Below are 25,059 nucleotides of genomic sequence, written 5' to 3'. Positions count from 1 at the left end.
GGTCTCCGAGAATTAGTTAGAGCTTATGTCGTCTTTATGTCAGCTTTGGGACTGGAGGTCAATTTTAAGAAGTCGCACTTTATGGTTTGTGGTAAACCTATGAGTAGGGTAGGGGAGCTAAGGGTGGAGGATCAAGTTATTAGCAGAGTCCACGAGTTCCCATACTTAGGGGTCATTTTTGATGAGAAAGGATCTTGGAAACCCTGTATTGCTAGAAGGATTGTGCTTTTTCATGCAACTGTTGGTGCAACCTTTGACTTTGCGGCTAGGGTAGGTAGCAAACCGATCAAACCCCTGCTTGAAATCTATAGGCAGAAATACCTACCTGTCCTTCTGTATGGTTCAGCAGTTTGGGGGTTTAGGGAAACCCGAGCCCTTATGGTGGAAGAAAATCGTTTCTGTAGAAGGCTTCTGGGTGTTGGTCAAAATATTCCTGGATTTTGCCTCCACCTGGAACTGGACCTTGAGTATGTACAGGACACTACCCAGCTGGCTCCCCTTTTGTTATGGATTTCAGTTTGGAGTAACGAACATGCCTCCCTTAATAGGGATATCCTAAGGGATTGTTTGGCCTACGACCATGTAAAACATATTCCCTGGCTGTCGCACATAAGGAAGATAGCACATGACCTGGGGCGGCCTGAATTGTTTGATTATCCCGAAGACCTGACTAGCTACGATAAGAAATGGGTTAAGGATAACTTTCAGAGAATCCAGGAGACCAAGAGGGAGGGGGAAGCTCTAAGGAAAAAATCGATCAGGGAATTTACTATGCTAAAGATGTGGGTGGGTCCTGAGCAATATCTTTTAGAAATCAAGGATGTGAGGGAAAGGTCTCTCATAACTCGATTTCGCTTGGGGATCATTAGAAGTAATTTGTGCTTACCCTTAGGTCAGTATGGGGAGAAATGTATTAGACCCTGCCCCTGTGATCGGGTGTCCCATCAGACTTTGATCCATTTTACACTATTTTGTGTCTTTTATGCACCATTTAGAACCCGATTCCTACTACCGCTCCTTAGGCCCAAGGGTTTTGTGCAACACCGTCCTGCTTTCATGTGGCTGCAAATGGCCTCAGATGTACTGGTATGGAAGGGCCTGGGATCATTCCTGAAGGGAGCTACCACTTGGCGCAAAAAAATAGAATGTTTAGAATGATCTCATTTATTTTTCTTCAGTTTTTATGAATGAGGTTTTTATCTTTTGTTTTTTATTTTATTTTTTTATATATATATATATATATATTTATATGTACATGTTTTTATAATGGGTGCTTTTATTATACATGGTTTTTATTGGTATTCTTATAATGTTTTGTTGATTATGTGTTGTAATGGATGAATTTTTTTATACCGAATAAAGCTTCTTCTACTACATTGTGGTGTTATTTTAAAGATACAAATATTTCCTATTTTTATAAGTTAGTGTTGGATTTTTGTTGTGTGTTGTCTTCTACTTATTTTCTGTTTTGTTGATATTAAATGCCTTAAACACCTGTCTCCTAAGTTAAGCCTAACTGCTCGTGGGCCAAGCTACCAAGGGTTGAGCAAGATTTAATTTACTGTGACCTAGACTGGACCGAGTAGGGGTTTGTGGCCTATTGCTAAGTGTAGGTACACCAGAAATGTAGAAATAAAATCAAATTGAGAACTCTCCTAGGCCAGGGGACTTGTCTTTTTTTCAACACACTAGACACATTCAGAAGGAATAGCTCATTCCAATAAGGAAACATCTAAATCAACATTCTTGGAATCTTGATTGAACTTAGATAAGGTTGCATACTTAAATCAAAAGGATTATCAGGGGCATCAAGACTTTTGTAGAACTTAAGAAGTTTTATGTCCTTATAAATTTGGGAACTACGGCTGCCCAACAGAGCTTCCACTTTTGTACATTCTTTCTTGTTTTAAATATATTTTGCCAATCATTTCCAGGCTTTGTCAAAAATGACTGCTGAGACCCACCATCTTCAACCACTGGCACAAATTAAGCACTCCAAATAAAATACATTTGCAGGTTTGTGGACCATGGAAATAGTGTACTTGTTTATTCTTGGTGACTATGGGCATTATTACAGCAGTGGAGGTCTACACGTTGCTACATTGCAACCCTGGAGATCAGGGCCCCAGGGAACCGCCAGTTCCACCAGGATCCAGCGGGGTGGGGTTGGCAGAGATCTGCCCTGTGGATTATGACCTTGTTTTCCACCGGCCTACACTGCCATGAAAATGTGCAGGGGGCCATGGGGGGGGCATCTGCAATTCTCATTCACATGGCATGGGCAGTGCAGGGCCCCCCTGCCTAGCACCATCGCATAGCTGGTGCACCCTGATGGCTACAGCATTGCTGTTGGCTCAATTACGGGCCAGAGACAATGCTACAGCCTGTTTCCTGCTAGGCCAACGGGCAGAAACTGAGGTTTCTACCTGCCGACCTAGCTGGAAACTCCTAATAACTTTGGCAAGGAGGTCACCATGAAGGTGGCAGACACCCTGTCAGGTGTGTGGCAGACGGGATTTCCTGTCCGCTAAACTCAAAATGAGGCCCTATGTGTCAAACACATATTTCATTCACTTTCCTTCTACAGTGTAGCTGTCAACCTAACCACTAAAAGAACAATCCTCCAAATTGTTCTATGTTGAAATCTGTTTCAAAGCCAAATTCATCTCGGTATACTATTTGAGGACAAGGTTTATAATGTAATGTTTTACATATATTTTAGGAGAAGTGTGTTTTGGTCTTTGTGTATTTTCTTGGATCACAAGGTATTCAGAGGTCTTGCACTAAAGTTTTATAAATGTTTCTACTGCGTACTTGGGCACAGCTACAGCCAGGTGATCACCTTCCTTACCAATTCAGCACTAGACCACCATAACATTTCTCAAATACACTTCAGCTTAAAAGTGCACCATATAAAATTTTTGCAAGTCAGAGAAGTCTCCCTAAAACGCTTTTGCTCATGTGACATTTATTGTCACAAATTCTGTCCAAATAAAACATTTTGGCCCCCAGTACAACCTTGGCGGTAAATGCTGCTACCGCCGTGCTGAGGGGCGCCAACATACCGTGACCGCTGCAATATACCGCTACGAGTATTATGGCTCACACAGAGAAATCCGCCACTATACAGACACCCACACAAGTCCACCACACCAAAGGTCAGTGATAAACTGGCGATACCAAAACCCACACCGTTACGCCTACAGGAATACGCCCACAGTATCAGGACCCACGAATCACTGCAGCGGTCTTTCAACCACAGTAAACTATTGGTGGTACACACCACCGCACTCATAATGCACACACACTCACAAAACCACGCCACATTTGACAATTCAAGCTACACACACCTGACACACATACACACACCACACCCACCCACCCACACCACTATAAAACACACACCCACATTACCCACAACCCTTAATGAAAAAAAAGATTGCCAACAGAGAGAGATACAAGCCAAGAGCACCCACTCAATCTGAGCCATAGAACACCATCACCCATACAGCATCCACGGACCTCACACCACACACCCCAACACAGCACCCCACACATCACCCCACACATCCTCACACATATCACTCAAACCACATCCATGGCACCCCAAAGACACCCCAGGTTTTCAGAGGAGGAGGTAAGGGTCATGGTGGAGGAAATCATCTGGGTAGAGTCACAGCTATTCGGATCACAGGTGCAGCAGAGGTCCATTGCTAGGAAGATGGAGCTATAGCAGAGAATCGTGGACAGGGTCAATGCCGTGGGGCAGCACCCAAGAACAAGGGATGACATTAGGAAGAGGTGGAACGACCTATGGGGGAAGGTGAGTTCCGTGGTTGCAAGAAACCAGGTAGACGTACAGAGGACTGGCGGTGGACCCCCCCCTCCTCCCCCACACCTAACAACATGGGAGGAGCAAGTCTTGGCTATCATGCATTATGAGGGCCTCGCAGGGGTAGCAGGAGGACTGGACTCTGGTAAGTCAAATCTTTACTACTATATCACCCACCCTACCTGCATGCCATCACTAACTCCTACACCTACCCGCACCCCATCACTCCATCACCTCACATATAGCCCACCATCACAACCCACCCATCCCAATACCAAGCCCTGCATGCAACACAAATCCATGGAACCCCATCACAGACTTGCATGGACACCCATCACCACAGCATGCCCATTAGAGAGAATCACCTAGCCCACAAAATCACCACGCACACAAGACAAAGCTAACAGGGCAATCACAAACATACAGGGAAACACACCCATGCACAAGATGGCACACGCAGATACAATAATACTGCATTTGCATCCCCACAGGATCCTTACTCAACGTCACTGGAGAGGAGTTGCCACCAACATCTAGTCCCCCCAGAGGAGGCCCACAGCAATGACAGCAGCTCTGCAAGCCTGGATCACGATGACCAACCTGGCCCATCAGGGCCCTCTGGACAGCCAGTTACCCTGTCACAGTCCCATACCACCACAGAGCCCCCCCTCAGGAAACACCACCACAGCATCCACCCAGCGGGCCCATGCCACTGTCCCGAGGACACGTCAGTCAGCAGTGTGTCCACCACTACAGGGAACCCAGGCAACCCCACAAACACAGGATGATCAGGGACCTGGGGTCAGTGGCAGTGGGCACACGGTTCAGTGGACAGAGGCACAGGACAACAGGGAAGCTTGGAGGACTGCTGTGCGACAGGGGGAGAACAGGCCCAGGGAATCCAGTCTCCAGGAGCCACTCACCAACATCCTGGGAGCATACCACCATTCTGGCCACCAGATACTGGTGATGTTGCAGGAGACCCAGCGGCTGAAGGAGGGACAGTACCTGGGGATCAGGGAGAACCTCAAACACAGCTACACCATCCTGGACACCATTGCAGGGGTGCTGGCTGACATGGCCAAACCCATGAGGGAGGCAGTGGCACACCAACGGGCCAATGGACCAACGGGCCCCTGACACTAGCTACACCAATGAACAGCCCTCCACCTCTGCCGGCGCTAGTGGACAGGAGGCCCCACCACAGGAACAAGAGGCCACCAGCACCCCACCCCCTGCAGAAGGAGAACCACCCCACAAACGGTCCCTGTGATCCAGGCAGAAGCCAGAGAACATTGCCAAGACCCCCGCCAGGAAATAAGACTTTCCTGATAGTCATCCTTCTGTCCCACTCTGTCACCCTGTCCACCTTGAACTGCCATTGCTCCCCTTCGTATGCCCCATTGGACAATGCACCTGTGATATCAAGAGACTGGACTCTAACTGGACATTCCTCAACCATCAACCCAGTCCATTGCACATCCACCTCTACTTCTTAGCACTTAAATAAACACCCTTGGAACAAACACAAATCTGGAGTCTGTCAAATGACTGAAAAATTTATTAGTGCAACATTCTGAAAACATTGCAAGTCATATGTACAGTTATATATACATTGGTATGGCCACGAGAGGTTGGGGTAACCAGAGTCACCTGAAAACATCGAGGGATAACTGTTAGACATACACTAGCCCTTAGGGACAAACCCACACCCAGACAGCAACATATACTAGGTGGGGACCTTGGGCTCACCTGTTAGCCACACCCGGTGCCTCTGGGGTTGAGCCATCACATATGGGATAAAGGCATCATGCACAGAGCCAGGATACTTGGCATTCACATGGGAGATGTACTGTTCTGCCAAACACACCATCGGCACATTCAGAGAGTGATAGCTTTTTCTATTCCTGAACACTTCTTTATTTCTCCGGGAGGGGGGGACAAATGCTACATGTGTACCATTAATGGCACCAATGGTGCTGGGGATATGAAGTCAGCTTTCACTGTGGCCAAATCCTCCACTTGTGGGAATACAATGTAGCTGCGCATGTGTTTCAGCAGGGCAGACAACACTCTGGTCAATACGTTGGAGAACATTGGCTGAGACATCCCTGATGGCAAGGCCACTGTTGTTTGGAAGGAACTACTTGCCAGGAAGTGGAGCACTGGCAGGACCTGCACTAGAGGGGGGATACCTGTGGGCTGGCAGATAGCTGAAATCAGGTCTGGCTCCAATAGGGCACACAGTTCATGGATTGTGGCCCGATCAAATCTGTAGGTTAGGATAATGTGTCTGTCCTCCATTGTCACAAGGTCCACCAGGGGTCTGTAAACTGGAGGATGTCTCCATCTCATATTCATCCGCAGCGGTCAAAGCCTATGGAGGAAAACGGTGAGCAGAGGATCATAATCACACATCTATTGCAATAATGATGCATTTCCACATTTACAGAACCAGTATGTGAATCAAAGAGTCAGTTGCTGTGCCAATGTCTGCTGTGACGCAGTTAGGTGCCATGGCCTGCACCCCCCTGAAATGGTGGCCGTCTGACCTGTGAGGAGGGACAAGTGGAAATTAGGTAATTCCGCTGACGTTGTGCGCTGTTGCGGTAGGCGGTCAACGGCGGCTGCGGAACTTTGCATTGGTTATCATTGGGCCCTATGGGTTCCAGGAGCCAATGGCGATGTACGCTGGTGGTGACGGTACGCACCACCGCGGACGTGACTGCCATTTTCTATCTTTTCACTCACTTGCTACTTGACCTTCAACAGGAGAGGAGTGACATAGCAAGTGATGCTGTGACCTGTGTCTGGAAGCGACAATGGCTCATGTGTCTGGGGAAAGGCCCCCTGCCTTTACTTGGGAGGAGTTGGATAGACTGGTGGATGGGGTCCTACCCCAGTACACTTTACTCTACGGTCCTCCAGACAAACAGGTGAGTACACTGTGAGCATGATGTGTGAGCCATGAATGGATGGAATGCTGTGTGTGTAGGCCACATGTAGGGGGGCCTGAGGTGTCCTGGCCAGAGTGCGGCATGTACGGTGCTCAATGTATGTGTGTCAGGGGATGGGAGGGATATGGTGGGCCATGAGTGTGAAGGTCCAGACAATTAACTAATTCCCTCTTCTGCTGTCTTTTTCCTGCAGGTCAGAGCCCACCAGAAAAAGGGTATTTGGTGTGCCATTGCCAAGGACCCTGGGTGTCTTTGACAGACAGAGCATCCACTGGCTCAAACGGTGGGAGGACCTGCGCCGCTGGGCAAGGAAGACGGCGGAGGCCCAGCTGGGGCTGGCCTCCCAATGAGGAAGTGGTGCCCATCGTACCCTGACCCTCTGATGATCCGCATCCTGGCATTGGCCTATCAGGAGTTGGATGGGCGCTTGAGGGCATCACAGCAGCCACAAGGGGATGAGTACAAATTCAGATTTATTACTGTGTGCGCGTTAAGGTGTTACCTGGGTAGGGATGTGGACTGTGGGTGCCCTTAGGCCAGGGCGAACATGGCAGGGTGGGTTCCTTGTTGGGCAGGCTTTGAGTCACTCCAACCCCAATAGTGTTAGTGGGCATCTACTACTGTTTCAGGAGTGCAGCAGTGCTGTTCCCTGTGTGTTGTGTGCGCCAACAGTAGTGTTGTTGCTGGCATTGACCAAGTGTGTCCTCTGTCTCTTTTCCACCCTTTTTGTTCTGCCACCCTGTCCTTGTGTGCATTAGCATCATCTGACGGAGGAGCAGATGCACCAGCAACGGAGGGGGCTGCATCCCACATGGGCCTGGAGGCCGAATCCACCGACGGTGAGGGCACCAGTGGGATGGAGGGCGAGGGGAACACCACGACGGGGACAGGAGGGTACACCACAGACAGTGACTCTTCTTCCGATGGAAGCTCCCTAGAGGTGGAGGACAGCTCTGTGCCCACCCCAACAACAGATACAGCCACCACCACCCCTAGCAGCACCTCCCTCCCAGCAGCCCCTCAGCATGGTTCCCGTGCCTGCTCACCCAAGAAGGTGGGCATCTCCTTTGCCCCAGGCACCTCAGGCCCTGCCCCAGTCAACCATGCTGCCCTCAGTGAGGAGGCTATTGACCTCCTGAGATCCCTCACTGTTGGACAGTCAACAATTCTGAATGCCATCCAGGGTGTTGAGAGGTAATTTGCAACAAACAACTGCATACCTGGAGGGCATTCACTCTGGTGTGGTGGCCCAACAGACAGCATTTCAGGCTCTGGCCTCCGCACTGATGGCAGCCATTGTCCCTGTCTCTAGTCTCTCCCTTCCAACTTCCCAGTCCCAGTCCCAATCACCTCAACCCCAGCCTATCCCAAGCATACCTTCTGACCATCATTCACCCAAATCAACACACAAAAGTGGCTCAGTCAAACACAAGCACCACACTTCATCTCACAGGCACTCTCACAAGCACCATCCCCATACAGACACACCAACATCCACTGCCTCCACTGTGTCCCCCTCTTCCTCTTTGTCCACCTCCCTTCCAGTGGCGTCTCCACTCACATCTGCATGCACTACATCCTCAACCAGCACGCCTATCACTACACACCCCTCACTGGCAGTCACCACCCCCACATCCATGCACACGTCCCCTGTGTCCTCTCCCACTGTGTCTATGACCCCTCCTCCCAAAGTACACAAACGCAAGCACCCACCCACCCAACAGCCATCCACCTCACAACAGCATCCAGCCCATGCACCTGCACCCAAACTCAGGAGACAGACACCTCCTACAAACACTCCCTCTTCCTCCACTCCCAAACCTTCTCCCTCTCCCCACCCAGTGTCCCTAAGAAGCTTTTCCTGGCAAATATTGGCCTGTTCCCTACCCCTCCCTACCGTCCTTCCCCTAGGGCCAAGGTGGCCAAAACCTTGCCCAGCACCTCATGCACCAAGTCCACGTCCGCTGTGGCTCCTGCAGCTGTCAGAGGCTGAAAGGGGACACCCGTCAGGCCAGCCAGTGTACCACCAACCCCAGCCAAGGCAAAGCCATTCCGCCACCTGGCAAGGTGAAGAAGGGGACAGCATCCAGCAAGGGGAAGGAGCCACAACCACCCAGCAAGCCCACCTCAAAGACTCCAGCTGCCAGACCCAGGGTGACACCACCATCTGCCAAGGTCATGAAGGGGCACAAAATAACAGGCAAGGCACTTCAGCCATCCGAGGCTGCAGGAGAAGGGCTGGTGGCTACCTGAACAACTGCTAGGACCGCCACCTTCTCCACGACCAGCACCACCAGCAGCCCTGCTGCAAGCACCTCCACCTGCACCACCACCAGCACCACTACTGACAGCATCAGCAGCCCCAGTGGGCAGCTGTCCGAGGCTGCAGGAGAAGGGCTGGAGCCTCCCCCCACCACTAGCAGCATTGGCACTTGCACCGCAGCCAGCACCGCCACCTGTACTGCCGCAAACACTGCTGCATGCCCCGCTGCAAGCACCGCCACCTGCACCGCTGACAGTGGCACCACTGCCAGCAGCCCCAGTGGGCAGCCGTCCGAGGCTGCAGGAGAAGGGCTGAAGCCTCCCTCCACCACTGGCAGCACCCCCACCAGCACCGGCACTATCACCACTGTGCAGCCATGACCGCCGCCAGATGGACTCTAGCCCTGCCTCCATGTACTATCATGCATCCTGGTCACTGTAAATCTCGTAGCTCAGACACCCAGGTGAGGGACTGTGAACTGCCACCCCCCAAATGTTGCATCACTGGGCACCAAGCCCCCTCCAGAACCAGTGGAGAAATGCATCCACTCACCCTATCCTTGGCAGGATGAAGCACACTGGGCACAAAGTCCCCTCCAGAACCAGTGGAACATGTCACCCACTTGAGAGACTGTGGCTTTGCACTCCCCAGGACCAAACAGTGGGCAACCCACCCACTGGAGAGACTTGAGAGGCTGTGGCTTTGCACTCCCCAGGACCAAGCAGTGGGCAACCCACCCACTGGAGAGACGTCAGAGACTGTGGCTTTGCACTCCCCAGGACATCGCTGTGGGCAACCCACCCACTGGAGAGACTTGAGAGACTGTGGCTTTGCACTCTCCAGGACCAAGCAGTGGGCAACCCACCCATGGGAGAGACTTGAGAGATGGTGGCTTTGCACTCCCCAGGACATCACTGTGGGCAACCCACCCACTGGAGAGACTTGAGAGACTGTGGCTTTGCACTCCCCAGGACCAAGCAGTGGGCAACCCACCCACTTGAGAGACTTGAGAGACTGTGGCTTTGCACTCCCCAGGTCCAAGCAGTGGGCAACCCACCCACTGGAGAGACTTGAGAGACTGTGGCTTTTCACTCCCCAGGACATCGCTGTGGGCATTTAGCCCTCTCCATGAGCAGTGGCGTAGTGCCATCTTCCGGCTGAGGTGCCCCCCTTCCACGTCCCCCTAAGGTGGCTGTGTGTTATCGACCTGATGCCCCTGCAGTGTTGTCTCCATATTGAGGCAGTAGTCAAGTGTGGACTTGGCCTATGAGCTTTGGCCCAGTGGCCCACGGACATTTTGAGTGGACAATGTACCGCCTTATGTACATATTGTATATAGTGTAAATACTGTTTTTGAATTTGTAACGCATATCTGACTCTTTCTAATATGACACTAATTTGACTCAATTCCTTTTGTCCTTGCGTTCTTCCAGAGGGTTACGGGATGTATATATAATGTTGATACATGTGTTTGTGTGTTTGGTGTTGGGGGTGAGGATGGGTTTGGGGGTGTTGCTTTTTGCGTGTGTGTGTGTCATGTTCTTTTTCCTCCCCCCTCCCTTGTGTGCTAGGTGCAGTACTCACCGTGGTCGTCACTGCCGCCGTTTGTACTCCTGGTAGATGAGAAGATACACCAACATTGGTAACACCTGTAGTTCAGGCTCCATGGTGTCCTGGTTCTTCGTTGAGTGTCGAGAGGTCAGTGGTTTCCCTTCCAAACACTGTTTCCGACGTGCTTTTGATGGCCCCGGAAAAGATGGTGGATGGGCGTGTTGTAATGGGGTGGGCGGTATATTGTCTTCCACCTGTCTGTTGGCAGTTACAACTGCGGTGTTTGTTGCTACCACCGTGGCGGTCGGAGTGTTAAAGTGGCTGTCTGTGTTGCCGGTTTCCGCCATGGTTGTGATTCCATTTTTCTTACTGCCAGCCTGTTGGCGGTATTACTGCTCCTTTAACACCAACCGCCAGGGTTATAATGAGGGCCTTTATTACTTAGGAATTGCTATATGTACTTCTGATCAAAGCCTATGTTTTCACATATGAACCGGGGTTATTGCAATTGGAAAATCACATCACAAGTGAATTTGAAGGGCAAATGTTCACTAGTGTGCCCTAATTGTATTTATGCATCCCTGTTGGGATTGGAATGTCCCCTACAAAGTAAATGGTTTTGTACCACTGTCTTGAGTACCTGACTGCATGTGAAACCAGTATCCTGACTTTTATGTTGGTCCTAGAATCTAGAGATCTAGGCCTGTCACTGACAATGTAAGGTCCAGGATCTGTCCTGTAATCTAAAGCGAAACAGGAAACGTGCCTTCATATTAGGCAAAGGACCTTTTCTGCCTAATGTGGTGGTTTCAGTGTACCATGTTTCGTGAAATGATAGTGTGACCGGACTTTTTCTCTTTGTCATTAAACATTCCTGGAAGTTTCCCACTCACTAACCCTGTGGCAATGCAAGAAAAGATGGGCTTATAATTTCCATGATTTTAAATATTGGTCTAAACTTTAGGATATTGGTACTAAAATCCTTCTTACTTTTGATAACCCATCATATCAATTGATTACAAGTAAATAATTTGCTTTATTATGTGGAGTATCTACTTTTCCCAAGAAATTCTTTGATTGCTTTTATACTAAGACGATATCAAGTCATTCTCATGTAATTAAAGCATGCAAACTGCTCTCTGATAACACATGGTGTGTTTTGATTGTTTTCACTAGGTAAGGTGCTGTGCTTTCTCTGGATTAAAAAAAACACTTTACCTTCTTATCAGTTGTTTTGGAAGTCACTTAGGGCCTCATTCCAAGTTTGGCTGGCGGCGGGCGCAGCCAGCCAAACGGGAACCGCCAAATGCCCGCTCCGCGGTCAGAAGAACGCGGATGCCATTCTGGTTTTCCCGCTGGGCCGGCGGGCGACCGCCAAAAGAGCGCCCGCCGGCCCAGCGGGAAAGGCCCTGCAATGAGGAAGCCGGCTCCGAATGGAGCCGGCGGAGTTGCAGGGGTGCGACGGGTGCAGTTGCACCTGTCGCGATTTTCACTGTCTGCTAAGCAGACAGTGAAAATCTGTATGGGGCCCTGTTAGGGGGGCCCTGCACTGCCCATGCCAGTGGCATGGGCAGTGCAGGGGCCCCCAGGGGCCCCACGACACCCGTTTCCCGCCATCCTGTTTCTGGCGGTGAAAACCGCCAGAACCAGGCTGGCGGGAAGGGGGTTGGAATCCCAGGATTCCCCCAGCCGGGGGAAATCCGGCGGAAAACCGCCGGACCCGACTGGGCGACCGCGGCTTCAAAGCCGCGGTCGGAATACTAACTGAAGCACCGCCAGCCTGTTGGCGGTGCTTCAGCCGGCCTCCACCCTGGCGGTCATAGACCGCCAGGGTCAGAATGAGGCCCTTAGTGATCCCATTTACAATTATTAATAGTTATTATTTAACTGCATTTCTTTATTGTTTAATAATAATATACCCACTTGTATTTTTAGCTCAATTTTACACATTTTTCATTTTGTATTACATTTCTGAACCTATTTCACTTAAGGCTACTTAAATGGGGTTGGCTATTTCATACAAGTATTGATAAGTACTTTCTTTGCCTTGTTTCTTGTATGTCTAATTTTATTATAAGTACTTTGAAGACAGAAAAGTGAAAATGAAGAACATAGATAACACTGTAAAGGTTATACAGTTGTTCCTTTTACTAATCCAAACAGACAAAAATAGAGGAAAAACCTTCAGTAGTTAGAAGTGATATTGAGGTATAAGTACATTACATACTGCATTCATAAACATCTATCATACCCTATATTTTCTCACATATGAACACATATGACCAGCAATAAAAAATACATGATGTATCTGTCTATATATGTAATTACAAGTAAGGGGGAGCTGTGTGGCACACACCGCAGCTCTGGGAACCACCATCTCCCCAGCCTGAATATTAACTTCATCTGGGGAGGCCACATGCCCCCCCCAACAGTGCCAGGAACCATCACCTTCTTGGGGCAGAAAGAAAAATATTTTTTTACTTGTCTATATGTTTGGTACCACTTGATGAATCATCACAAAAAATTTCAAAAAATATTTGCCTGTCCCGTCGCTGCTGCTTGGAACGTTTCAGTGTGATCCATCTGGGGGGAATGGAGAAGAGAGGAGGGGCCCCAAAACATGTTTTCTCCATTCATTTTTCCATAAGGATTTCGAACAGCAATAGCTCAAAAACTACTGGGCGGAATTACACCAAATTTAGCAGGAAGTTAGGTCCTGGCCCAGAAAGAGTTCTTTTTTTTTTTGTTTTGGTGTAATTCCATACAGTCGTTTTTGAGAAATTAAGGGGAAAACAGATTTATAAATCTAGGGAGGTGAAGAATTCGTGACCCCTAATGCCCTTGTGGTGAGATATAATTGGCTGATAACACTTCAGCAACAGAAGCAAGTGTCAGCCATCTTGGGACTCAGCTTCAGCCGAGCCCCCAAAAAAAGGTTAAAAAAAAAACAAAAGGGGCCAGAGTACGAACACCTTGACCCCTTAGCTCTAGTGGTGGAGTCCCAAAGGGACTTTTAATTTATGAGCAGAGGCGCCATGGATCTACGTGTAGACCATCAACCCCCCAGGCTAAGTTTTTGTTGGAGAGGGGCCATGCAGCTCCCCTCTGGAAGCCATAGATGGCTCTGGGGACCACCACCTACCTAACCCTGGGACATAGCTGTTTGCTGTAACTTGTCTGCAGTGCTGCAGCCAAGCCACAGCAAACACTTCTGGTTTTGTCAGTGGGACCTTGAAAGCAGGTCCCGCTGTCAAAATCCGAAGTATCATCTCTGTCTCCTGCACACATGCTGTTAAAGCAGCTCCCTGCTTGCTGAACCATTGGCACTGCGAGAGAAGCCTTAAGGCTTCCCCTGCAGTGCCAGGTAGCCAGTAAGGGATTTTTAATAAAAAAACTGTTTTTTTTTTAATTAAAAAGTGGGGCCTTTGAGGGCTTTCTCGCGGTCCCACAAAGTCCGTAAAGGGCTTTCTAGTACACTGAGCTATGGGGGTTCGAGTCCAGCTGGACTGATTTCTTTTTTTTTTTTATAAGAAAAAAGTATACTTATTTAAAAATATATATTTTTTGTTAAATCCAACAAAAATATCTAATTCTAAGTTTATGAGATATTAAAGCCCCAAAAAACTCTCTCTTTCTTTCTCTCTTTCTGTTTCTCTTTCAATCAATTTCTCCCACTCACACACTCAGACACTTACGCCCACTCTCACAGACCCACTCAGACACTCACGCACCCACTCACAGACTGACTGAAATCCTCATGCAGCCATTCACAGAGCTGCACACACACTGATGCACCCACTAAAACACTGATGTGCGCACTCTCAGACCCAGAAAGAAAATCCATCAGGCACTCTCACCCTCAGATACACCCTCTCACACCCAAAGAAGCTATGGCAAACTCCCGCCACGCATGGCGAAAGGGCTGTGCACAACTTGGGTTTGGGCGGTTAAGAGTTGGTTGGCTGCAGGGTCCGACTGCAGGCCAGATGTTGTGGGCAATCTGCCCTGTGCATGGGCAAAGGATGTGCTCGGTTGGGTGCTTACATGGGTAAAGGCCATGCACAGCGGTGGTTGGATTAAAGTATGGTAATCAAAATTACTATACACATAAAAAAACATAGAAATTATCAGGGATTTTATAGTTAGGAAATAGAATTAAAACACACCATAGAAATTCACTAGAAATTCACTTGCCATACACTGCTAATAAACCCACAAATAATGGCACTCATGACATCTTTGACAACATCAATGATCATATCAATGTTATATTTGCAGTAAAATTCTTGATGAAAAACCTGTGTATGGTGGGGGCGTGAGTTATAGTTATCTTAGGGTAGGAGTTACAGTTACTTGAGGTAATTCTAATTATAACTGGTGAATTCCAATGTTTTTGTACGTTTAAAATGTGAGCCTAATTATAACCTCCCTGTAGCCTTTGTATTTTTAAGAGAATTTCTATATTTTTTAAAATTCTATTTCCTAACTACAACGTCCCTGTAACCTTTGGGTTTTTTTCAGTGTGGAACACACCTCCATTTATGTCTGTTATACTTATTCACTCCATCAATTAATCAATACAAGACTGTAGGAAAATAGGTTGTGAGTGATCCCTTTAGCCCCTTGGATTGTTTTGCTTTTGTACTACCTGTTTTTTATTTTTTATTTTATCATGAGCTCACTGTAAACTCTGTTAAATATGTGAAAGTTGGCTTACATTGCTAGCCACCGGTGTCTGCCTTTTAAAGCAGGGGCCACTGTTAAGCAGCTAGGTTAAGAGGCACTGGGTTGGCAGCACATGCACACGTGTGTGCACATGTGTGTTGGAGGCTGAGGAAGGGGGACTGCCAAAGATGACAGTGAAACAATACATCCTAATAAAGGTCATGGAACTGATTTTTCACTAATGCAAAGTGAACAATGGATCAGTACATAATTTATGTGACACCATCCTTAGTGATTTTAATGATGGTGTTGCATTGGTCTAGTGTGACATATTTCTGTTTAGGGGCGAGTGCAAACTGCTCCGTCCCTCTTCTAATCTCTCTTTAGGGGGATTTGAACCATGCCCATGTTACATCAGTCACTATCATTGGTTCGTGGGCTTGCCTTTTAAAAGCTGCTTGTTTTCATTCGTGTCAGTGGGACCTTGAAAGCAGGTCCTGCTGTCAAAATCCGAAGTATCATCTCTGTCTCCTGCACACATGCTGTTAAATAGCTCCCTGTTCGCTAAAGCATTGGCACTGCAAGAGAAGCCTTAAGGCTTCCCCTGCAGTGCCAGGTAGCCAGTAAGGGATTTTTAATAAAAAAAGTTTTTTTAAAATTAAAAAGTGGGGCCTTTGAGGGATTTCTCACGGTCCCACATAGTCCATAAAGGGCTTTCTAGTACACTGAGCTATGGGGGTTCGAGTCCAGCGGGACTGATTTCTTTCTTTTTTTTTATAAGAAAAAAGAATACTTATTTAAAAATATATACTTTTTGTTAAATCCAACAAAAATATCTCATTCTAAGTATATGATATATTAAAGCCCCAAAAAACTCTCTCTTTCTTTCTCTCTTTCTGTTTCTCTTTCAATCAATTTCTCCCACTCACACACTTGGACACTTACGCCCACTCTCACAGACCCACTCAGACACTCACGCACCCACTCACAGACTGACTGAAACCCTCATTCAGCCATTCACAGACCTGCACACACACTAATGCATCCACTAAAACACTGATGTGCGCACTCTCAGACCCAGACAGAAAATCCATCAGGCACTCGCACCCTCAGATACACCCTCTCACACCCAAAGAAGCTATGGCAAACTCCTGCCACACATGGCGAAAGGGCTGTGCACAACTTGGGTTTGGGTGGTTAAGAGGTGGTTGGCCGCAGGGTCCGACTGCTGGCCAGATGTTGTGGGCAATCTGCCCTGTGCATGGGCAAAGGATGTGCTCGGTTGGGTGCTTACATGGGTAAAGGCCATGAACAGCGGTGGTTGGATTAAAGTATGGTAATCAAAATTACTATACACTAAAAAAAACATAGAAATTATCAGGGATTTTAGAGTTAGGAAATAGAATTAAAACACACCATAGAAATTCACTAGAAATTCACTTGCCATGCACTGCTAATACACCCACAAATAATGGCACTCATGACATCTTTGACAACATCAATGATCATATCAATGTTATATTTGCAGTAAAATTCTTGATGAAAAACCTGTGTATGGTGGGGGCGTGAGTTATAGTTATCTTAGGGTAGGAGTTACAGTTACTTGAGGTAATTCTAATTATAACTGGTGAATTCCAATGTTTTTGTACGTTTAAAATGTGAGCCTAATTATAACCTCCCTGTAGCCTTCGGTTTTTTTAAGAGAATTTCTATATTTTTTAAAATTCTATTTTCTAACTATAACGTCCCTGTAACCTTTGGGGTTTTTTCAGTGTGGAACACACCTCCATTTATGTCTGTTATACTTATTCACTCCATCAATTAATCAAAACAAGACTGTAGGAAAATAGGTTGTGAGTGATCCCTTTAGCCCCTTGGATTGTTTTGCTTTTATACTACCTGTTTTTTATTTTTTATTTTATCATGAGCTCACTGTAAACTCTGTTAAATATGTGAAAGTTGGCTTACATTGCTAGCCACCGGTGTCTGCCTTTTAAAGCAGGGGCCACTGTTAAGCAGCTAGGTTAAAAGGCACTGGGTTGGCAGCACATGCACACGTGTGTGCACATGTGTGTTGGATGCTGAGGAAGTGGGACTGCCAAAGATGACAGTGAAACCATACATCCTAATAAAGGTGATGGAACAGATTTTTCACTAATGCAAAGTGAACAATGGATCAGTACATAATTTATGTGACACCATCCTTAGTGATTTTAATGATGGTGTTGCATTGGTCTAGTATTACATATTTCTGTTTAGGGGCGAGCACAAACTGCTCCGTCCCTCTTCTAATCTCTCTTTAGGGGGATTTTAACAATGCCCATGTTACATCAGTCACTATCATTGGTTCGTGGGCTTGCCTTTTAAAATCTGCTTGTTTTCATTCGTGAAAGTCATGCATATGTCATGCCTTTTCCGGTGTTTAGCCCTCCTCGAGACCACCGGTAAACTATGGGAAACAAACAAGGCTCTTTGTTTTCCGTATGGTTTCTTGACTACTTTTTCTCTTTATTTCGCAGCATGATCGTGCTATGTTTTACGTAGCATGATCGCGCTCATTTTTGTCATTTAATGTTGCAAGAAAAGTCTTTTTAGGAGTTTACAATGCTAATAGCTCTAACGCGGCACAATTCAGGACCCATTGCATTGCAAATGATTGTTTTATGAATATGGTTAATCCCCAACAAATACAATAGGCCTGTCTTTTAATTGATATCCCCATTATATAGTGTCTTCTATGCTTGTGGGGGAGTATTGTGATTATAGGTTTCAGGTCTTGCTAAGGGTGTTGTTAGAAGAATGTCACCATAAGTATTTCTACCTGCATTCTTGTACAAATTTGTGAAATAAAGCAAAATATTGAATAGTGTGTGCCTAATAAGAAACTTTTCCTTTTTATAAAGCATAATAAATGACTGGAGATTTAGAAATTGGGTTTTTGGTTGGCAGTCAGGTTACCCCCTGTCTAAGCAAGGACCCTCACTCTAGTCAGAGTAAAAGAGAATCACCCTCTGCTAACCCCCTGGGTAGCTTGGCACAAGCAGGCAGGCTTAGTTTCAGACTGCTAGGTGTAAACTATTTGTACCAACACACACAGTAACTTAGTGAAAATACTACAAAATGACAGAACACAGGCTTAGAAAAATAGAACATATTTATCTAAACAAAACAAGACCAAAACGACAAAAATCCACAATACACAAGTCAAGTTATTAATTCAAAACCAAAAAGAGTCCTCATGTAATTTTAAACACAATGCTAACGCTGTTAGCATGGAACTGTACCTGGGTCTGTCAAAAATAATCCCACACGGGTAGGTATGCATCAAAAAGGGCTTGCGATGCGTCGATATCACTCACAAGCGAGACCTTGCATAGTTTCTCCTTAAGTCGGGTCGGTGTGCGTCGTTTCTTCTCTTCGCAGGAGAGCGATGCATCGATCCGGTCAGTGCTCTCGGGTCCAGACAGGCCTTGCGTTGTTTATACATGGGCAGCGTTTTTTGCGTCGGAAATCTAGCCGCACGATTATCCGAGAACCACACAGCATGGGTTGCTATCTCACCAGACTCAGTCAGCGTTGCTACACGTCGTTTCTCCAGCCGCGTGCGTCAATCTTTCAGTCGCGCTGCAGGCGAGCATTGATTTTCAGCCACGAAGCCAGTGGCACATCAATTTTTCAGCTGCGGATCGGAGTTGTGTCGATCTTTTCCCCGCATGGCGGTCTGTGCATGGATTTCTCACTCTTGTCCTGCCAGCTTCTCCTTTCAGGGTCCCAGGAAGTGGATGGGCTCCACTTAGCAGAGTAGGAGTCTCAGCAGAGGCTCAAGGTGCTGGCAGAGAGAAGTCTTTGCTGTCCCTGAGACTTCAATAACAGGAGGCAAGCTTTAAATAAAGCCCTTGGAGAGTTTCTTCTCAAGATAGAAGTCACACAAAGTCCAGTCTTTGTCCTCTAGCACAGGCAGAAGCAGCAACTGCAGGATAGCTCTACACAGCACAGTCACAGGCCGGGCAGCTCTTCTTCCTCAGCTCTCCTCCAGGCAGACGATCCTCTTGGTTTCCAGAAGTGTTCTAGAATCTGTGGTTTTGGGTGCCCTACTTATGCCCATTTTGCCCTTTGAAGTAGGCCTACTTCAAAGAGAAGTCACTCTTGTTTGTGAAATCCTTCCTTGCCCAGGCCAGGCCCCAGGCACACACCAGGGGGTTGGAGACTGCATTGTGTGAGGGCAGGCACAGCCCTTTCATGTGTAAGTGACCAATCCTCCCCACCCTCCTAGCACAGATCGCTCATCAAGAAATGCAGACTACACCCCAGCTCCCTTTGTGTCACTGTCTAGTGAGAGGTGCAACCAGCCCAACTGTCAAACTGACCCAGACAGGGAATCCACAAACAGGCAGAGACACTGAAATGGTTTAATCAAGAAAATGCTCACTTTCTAAAAGTGGCATTTTTAAACACACAATCTCAAAATCAACTTTACTAAAAGATGTATTTTTAAATTATGAGCTCAGAGACCCCAAACTCTCCACATCTATCCGCTCCCAACGGAAATCTACACTTTAATCATATTTAAAGGTAGCCACCTTGTTAACCTGTGAGAGGGACAGGCCTTGCAACAGTAAAAAACAAATTTAGCAGTATTTCACTGTCAGGACATATAAAATACATTACTGTATGTCCTACCGTAACCATACACTGCACCCTGCATTGGGGCTACCTAGGGCCTACCTTAGGGGTGTCTGACATGTAAGAAAATGGAAGGTTTACGATAGGCAAGTGGGTACACTTGCCTACTCGAATTTACAGTTTAAAACTGCACACACAGAAACTGCAGTGGCAGGTCTGCGACATGATTACTGAGCTACTTAGGTGGGTGGCACAACCAGTGCTGCAGGCCCACTAGTAGCATATGGTTTACAGGCCCTGGGCACCTCTAGAGCACTTTACTAGGGACTTACAAGTAAATCAAATGTGCCATTCATGGATAAACCGATTAAATACACATTTTGTAAAGGAGCACTTGCACTTTAGCAGTAGTTAGCAGTGGTAAGGTACCCAGTGTAACAAAAGCTTCAAAAACAGAGTCTAGCACACATCAACAACCTGGGAAACAGAGGCAAAAAGTTAAGGGAGACCACACCAAGGATAAAAAGTCTAATAATTATTTATTGCCTGTTGTTTGTTGCATAGCTACAAACTAGGGTAGCAGCTCATACTACCTTCCCTGAATAAGTCACCGTATTTAGGTCTATGGCAGATGAACCTCTGTCAGTGTCAGCAGAGTGAAGGTTGACATGTAAGCGGTCTGCTGCTATCGATGACACAAACTTCAATGCTGTTTAAAAGTACTCCTTCGCCATCAGGGTGGCGGGATTGCACCAAGCATATTTAGGTTTCACAGCCATACTAGCATTGTTCTGGCAGTGGATTCCTGAGGAGAGGGTGACCGTAGCAGGAGCCGCTCAACACTGTACAATGGCTGTGGCTGTTGGAAGGATACTAGCAGCACACACTTGATGTATTTTGGCCAATTGTGAACACCTGCAAACCACACCACGATCCTTTGACATTCCACTGCATAACACCATTTTGCTGCTGAATTTGCCACTCAGGAGTCATGTTGTTGTTTTTTTAAACCCTCTTCATTTTGTTTCATTTTTAAAGCTTTTTATCAACTTGTGTGCCACTACTTCATTTATTTTTAGTGTCTCGCTATGGCAGGGAGGAGGAATCCACATTTTACAGAGGGAGAATTGTCAATCATGGTGGATGAAATCATCAGAGCAGAGCCAGAATTGTTTGGAGCCCAAGTACAAATTACAACTACAGGGAGTGCAGAATTATTAGGCAAATGAGTATTTTGACCACATCATCCTCTTTATGCATGTTGTCTTACTCCAAGCTGTATAGGCTCGAAAGCCTACTACCAATTAAGCATATTAGGTGATGTGCATCTCTGTAATGAGAAGGGGTGTGGTCTAATGACATCAACACCCTATATCAGGTGTGCATAATTATTAGGCAACTTCCTTTCCTTTGGCAAAATGGGTCAAAAGAAGGACTTGACAGGCTCAGAAAAGTCAAAAATAGTGAGATATCTTGCAGAGGGATGCAGCACTCTTCAAATTGCAAAGCTTCTGAAGCGTGATCATCGAACAATCAACCGTTTCATTCAAAATAGTCAACAGGGTCGCAAGAAGCGTATGGAAAAACCAAGGCGCAAAATAACTGCCCATGAACTGAGAAAAGTCAAGCGTGCAGCTGCCACGATGCCACTTGCCACCAGTTTGGCCATATTTCAGAGCTGCAACATCACTGGAGTGACCAAAAGCACAAGGTGTGCAATACTCAGAGACATGGCCAAGGTAAGAAAGGCTGACAGACGACCACCACTGAACAAGACACACAAGCTGAAATGTCAAGACTGGGCCAAGAAATATCTCAAGACTGATTTTTCTAAGGTTTTATGGACTGATGAAATGAGAGTGAGTCTTGATGGGCCAGATGGATGGGCCCGTGGCTGGATTGGTAAAGGGCAGAGAGCTCCAGTCCGACTCAGACGCCAGGAAGGTGGAGGTGGAGTACTGGTTTGGGCTGGTATCATCAAAGATGAGCTTGGGGGGCCTTTTCGGGTTGAGGATGGAGTCAAGCTCAACTCCCAGTCCTACTGCCAGTTCCTGGAAGACACCTTCTTCAAGCAGTGGTACAGGAAGAAGTCTGCATCCTTCAATAAAAACATGATTTTCATGCAGGACAATGCTCCATCACACGCGTCCAAGTACTCCACAGCGTGGCTGGCAAGAAAGGGTATAAAAGAAGGAAATCTAATGACATGGCCTCCTTGTTCACCTGATCTGAACCCCATTGAGAACCTGTGGTCCATCATCAAATGTGAGATTTACAAGGAGGGAAAACAGTACACCTCTCTGAACAGTGTCTGGGAGGCTGTGGTTGCTGCTGCACGCAATGTTGATGGTGAACAGATCAAAACACTGACAGAATCCATGGATGGCAGGCTTTTGAGTGTCCTTGCAAAGAAAGGTGGCTATATTGGTCACTGATTTGTTTTTGTTTTGTTTTTGAATGTCAGAAATGTATATTTGTGAATGTTGAGATGTTATATTGGTTTCACTGGTAATAATAAATAATTGAAATGGGTATATATTTTTTTTTGTTAAGTTGCCTAATAATTATGCACAGTAATAGTCACCTGCACACACAGATATCCCCCTAACATAGCTAAAACTAAAAACAAACCAAAAACTACTTCCAAAAATATTCAGCTTTGATATTAATGAGTTTTTTGGGTTCATTGAGAACATGGTTGTTGTTCAATAATAAAATTAATCCTCAAAAATACAACTTATAATTCTGCACTCCCTGTATATCTCAGAAAGGCAAATGTGGGCTAGAATAGTTGACAGAGTGAATGATGTAGCAAACAACCGGTGCACACAGGAGGAAATTAGGAAGAGGTGGAACGACCTGCGGAGGAGACTGTGTTCTGTGGCCTCCACACATCACCTGGAGGCACAGAGGATTGGTGGTGGCTCCCCCAGCCCACCCTTACAACATTTTCCCTGGGAGGAGAAAGTCTTGCAGATCCTGAAGGCTTGACAGGATTCCCTGGTGGAGTGGAGACTGGTAAGTTGCACTTTTGAATGTCTTTCTAATCAGAAATGTAGTTTTTCCCCTTAAGTTAGCTGTTGATAATGGTTTTAGGCACTCATTAAAACATATAAACAACATTTTAAAGTATCAAAATATATTGTTATCAGCAAATTAGTAGCATTATGGTTGTATTTATCTTTTTAACAATCATCAATATGTGCTGTCATAATGTGTGCTGTTCTCCATGGATAATTTCTCGCATTTGTCTAGATGGAAGGTTTGTTTCAATGTATGGTGATGGACTCAAGAAAATAGGTTACAAGCTCCATCTAATTCCACTTGAAGGAATGATGCAGCTAAGTGCCCTTTTCACCTATTTACATCATTTACAAATGTGTCAATTAATTGTAAATGTGTGTTCATTTTCACTACAAATATTTAACTAAGTATGTTTAAGTCATATTTTTACAAGTGTTGATAATAGTGAATAGAAATGACTACAACTACCATGATGCCCTGTTTTCTGCTTTGGAAAGTAATACTGCAATGTGATGTTGGTCCTTCTCTCTTTTCTTCCATACAAGCACATATGTCAAAGTGTCATGCATTTGACAATCACCATTTTATGCCACAATAAAAAAAAATAATTTTTGATGTATATCTAGTATTTTGTCACCTTCTTGTCTTTTGATTGAACTGATGTAATTGTTTTTTACAAATCATAGTATGTCGACTTCCAAATTGTCACTCATGTCCTGCTGTATGTTGAATACAAGTAGTATTGATAAACATTTTACTTTGCAATGTTCATATGACGACTAATGCCATTCATTCTCCTAAATTGTATAATAATCTGATTTGTAGCCTGCTAGGACTTGCAATGGTTTAGTTCTCAATTCTCCTCTCTACTGTGGTGGGCTGGATGTTTGGTACATGTATTGTACACTTTCTGAATATCCTTTCTCGTTTCAGGATATCTCTCAGCCAGTATTTCTGAAGTTTGCATCTGTGTAAACTAACCAGTATGTATACTTCACAAAAAAAGAACTGAAAAGTTTAATAATTCTAAAATTCATTTTTTAACTGTTAGGTTGCTTCATTGTAGCTGAGGACATATTTGATGTACAATCCAGACTTTTATTTTCTGACTGTTTGCAATCCATATTAGGTCCCACACTTAGAACCAGTGGACCACCGTTTGCCACTCAAGACACCTCCACTCAAGACCAGGTTCAAGCCTTCAGTTAGGACATCACTCCTGCAAGTCCAGATGATGATGAGTTAGTCCACCTGGTCTATCTGGTCGGACAGCCCCAGTGAGTCCCTCGGCCTCCAGCTATACCTCCTACCCAGTTGTAATAACACCTCAGCCTCAGGGTACCTCCACTTCCTTTGTTCAAAGGAATATAAAATCCATCTTGTGCCCCCCACTCCTGGCTGCTGTTGAGGCAATACCACTGCCACATTCATTTCAGTTTGGACCCAGTTGGCTGGAGCAGACTGTCTTAAGGGCACAGGGTAGGGGGGTAGGGTTCATGGGAGGGACTCTGTGGGCCAATATAGTGAGGCCACTGGGTACACTGTCACCCATACCACCATTGATCAACACTTGGGAGCACTACATCAGGCACAAGACATGATGGGCCAGGTCATAACAGAGCTTCAGGACATTCATGCAGGTGCGGAGGGAGCACAATTTAGAGATTCAGAATCTCAACGCAATTTGTGCTCCATGACTGGGGTGATGTTTGACATTTATCACCATATGCTCAGGACTTTCCTGTAACAACTTCCCCTGTCTGTGGTAATTCAACTTCTTGACAAAATACATCACTCTAAGCCACAAACAGGGAGGTCCTGCTGCAACAAGAAACAGTTCCATCCACCCCAGTCCCTGCAACTGTGGACTCCTTCTCTCCCCCAGGAGGGGACTTTCATCCGGACAATCAGGAGAGGATCACAAGACTTTCACCACCACTAGCAAGAGATGCAGAACCTAATTTCTTCCAGTGTGTGACTACCATTCACTTTGTGGACTACTTGATGGACACCTTTAGCTTTTTTGAGGACAGTTGTATTTTGTACATTAAACTTCAAACAAATTTGCCTCTACAAAAATAGTTTCATCCACCATGATTGACTGTTTTGTTTTTTTCATTTTTCCTTTTGGTTTTCAACATGTG

The 25,059-nt window shown here is 46.2% G+C and overlaps 1 protein-coding gene across 1 annotated transcript in view; it reads left to right on the top strand.

The window, feature by feature from the left end:
• The window catches only part of FSHR (follicle stimulating hormone receptor), a 1,893,748-nt gene that overhangs the window by 1,542,943 nt on the left and 325,746 nt on the right, over positions 1–25,059 (top strand). The window lies entirely within an intron of this gene.

This window comes from Pleurodeles waltl, chromosome 5, assembly GCF_031143425.1.
Source record: "Pleurodeles waltl isolate 20211129_DDA chromosome 5, aPleWal1.hap1.20221129, whole genome shotgun sequence".
Classification (NCBI taxonomy): Eukaryota; Metazoa; Chordata; class Amphibia; order Caudata; family Salamandridae; genus Pleurodeles; species Pleurodeles waltl.
This window is presented reverse-complemented; position numbering and strand designations above follow the sequence as displayed.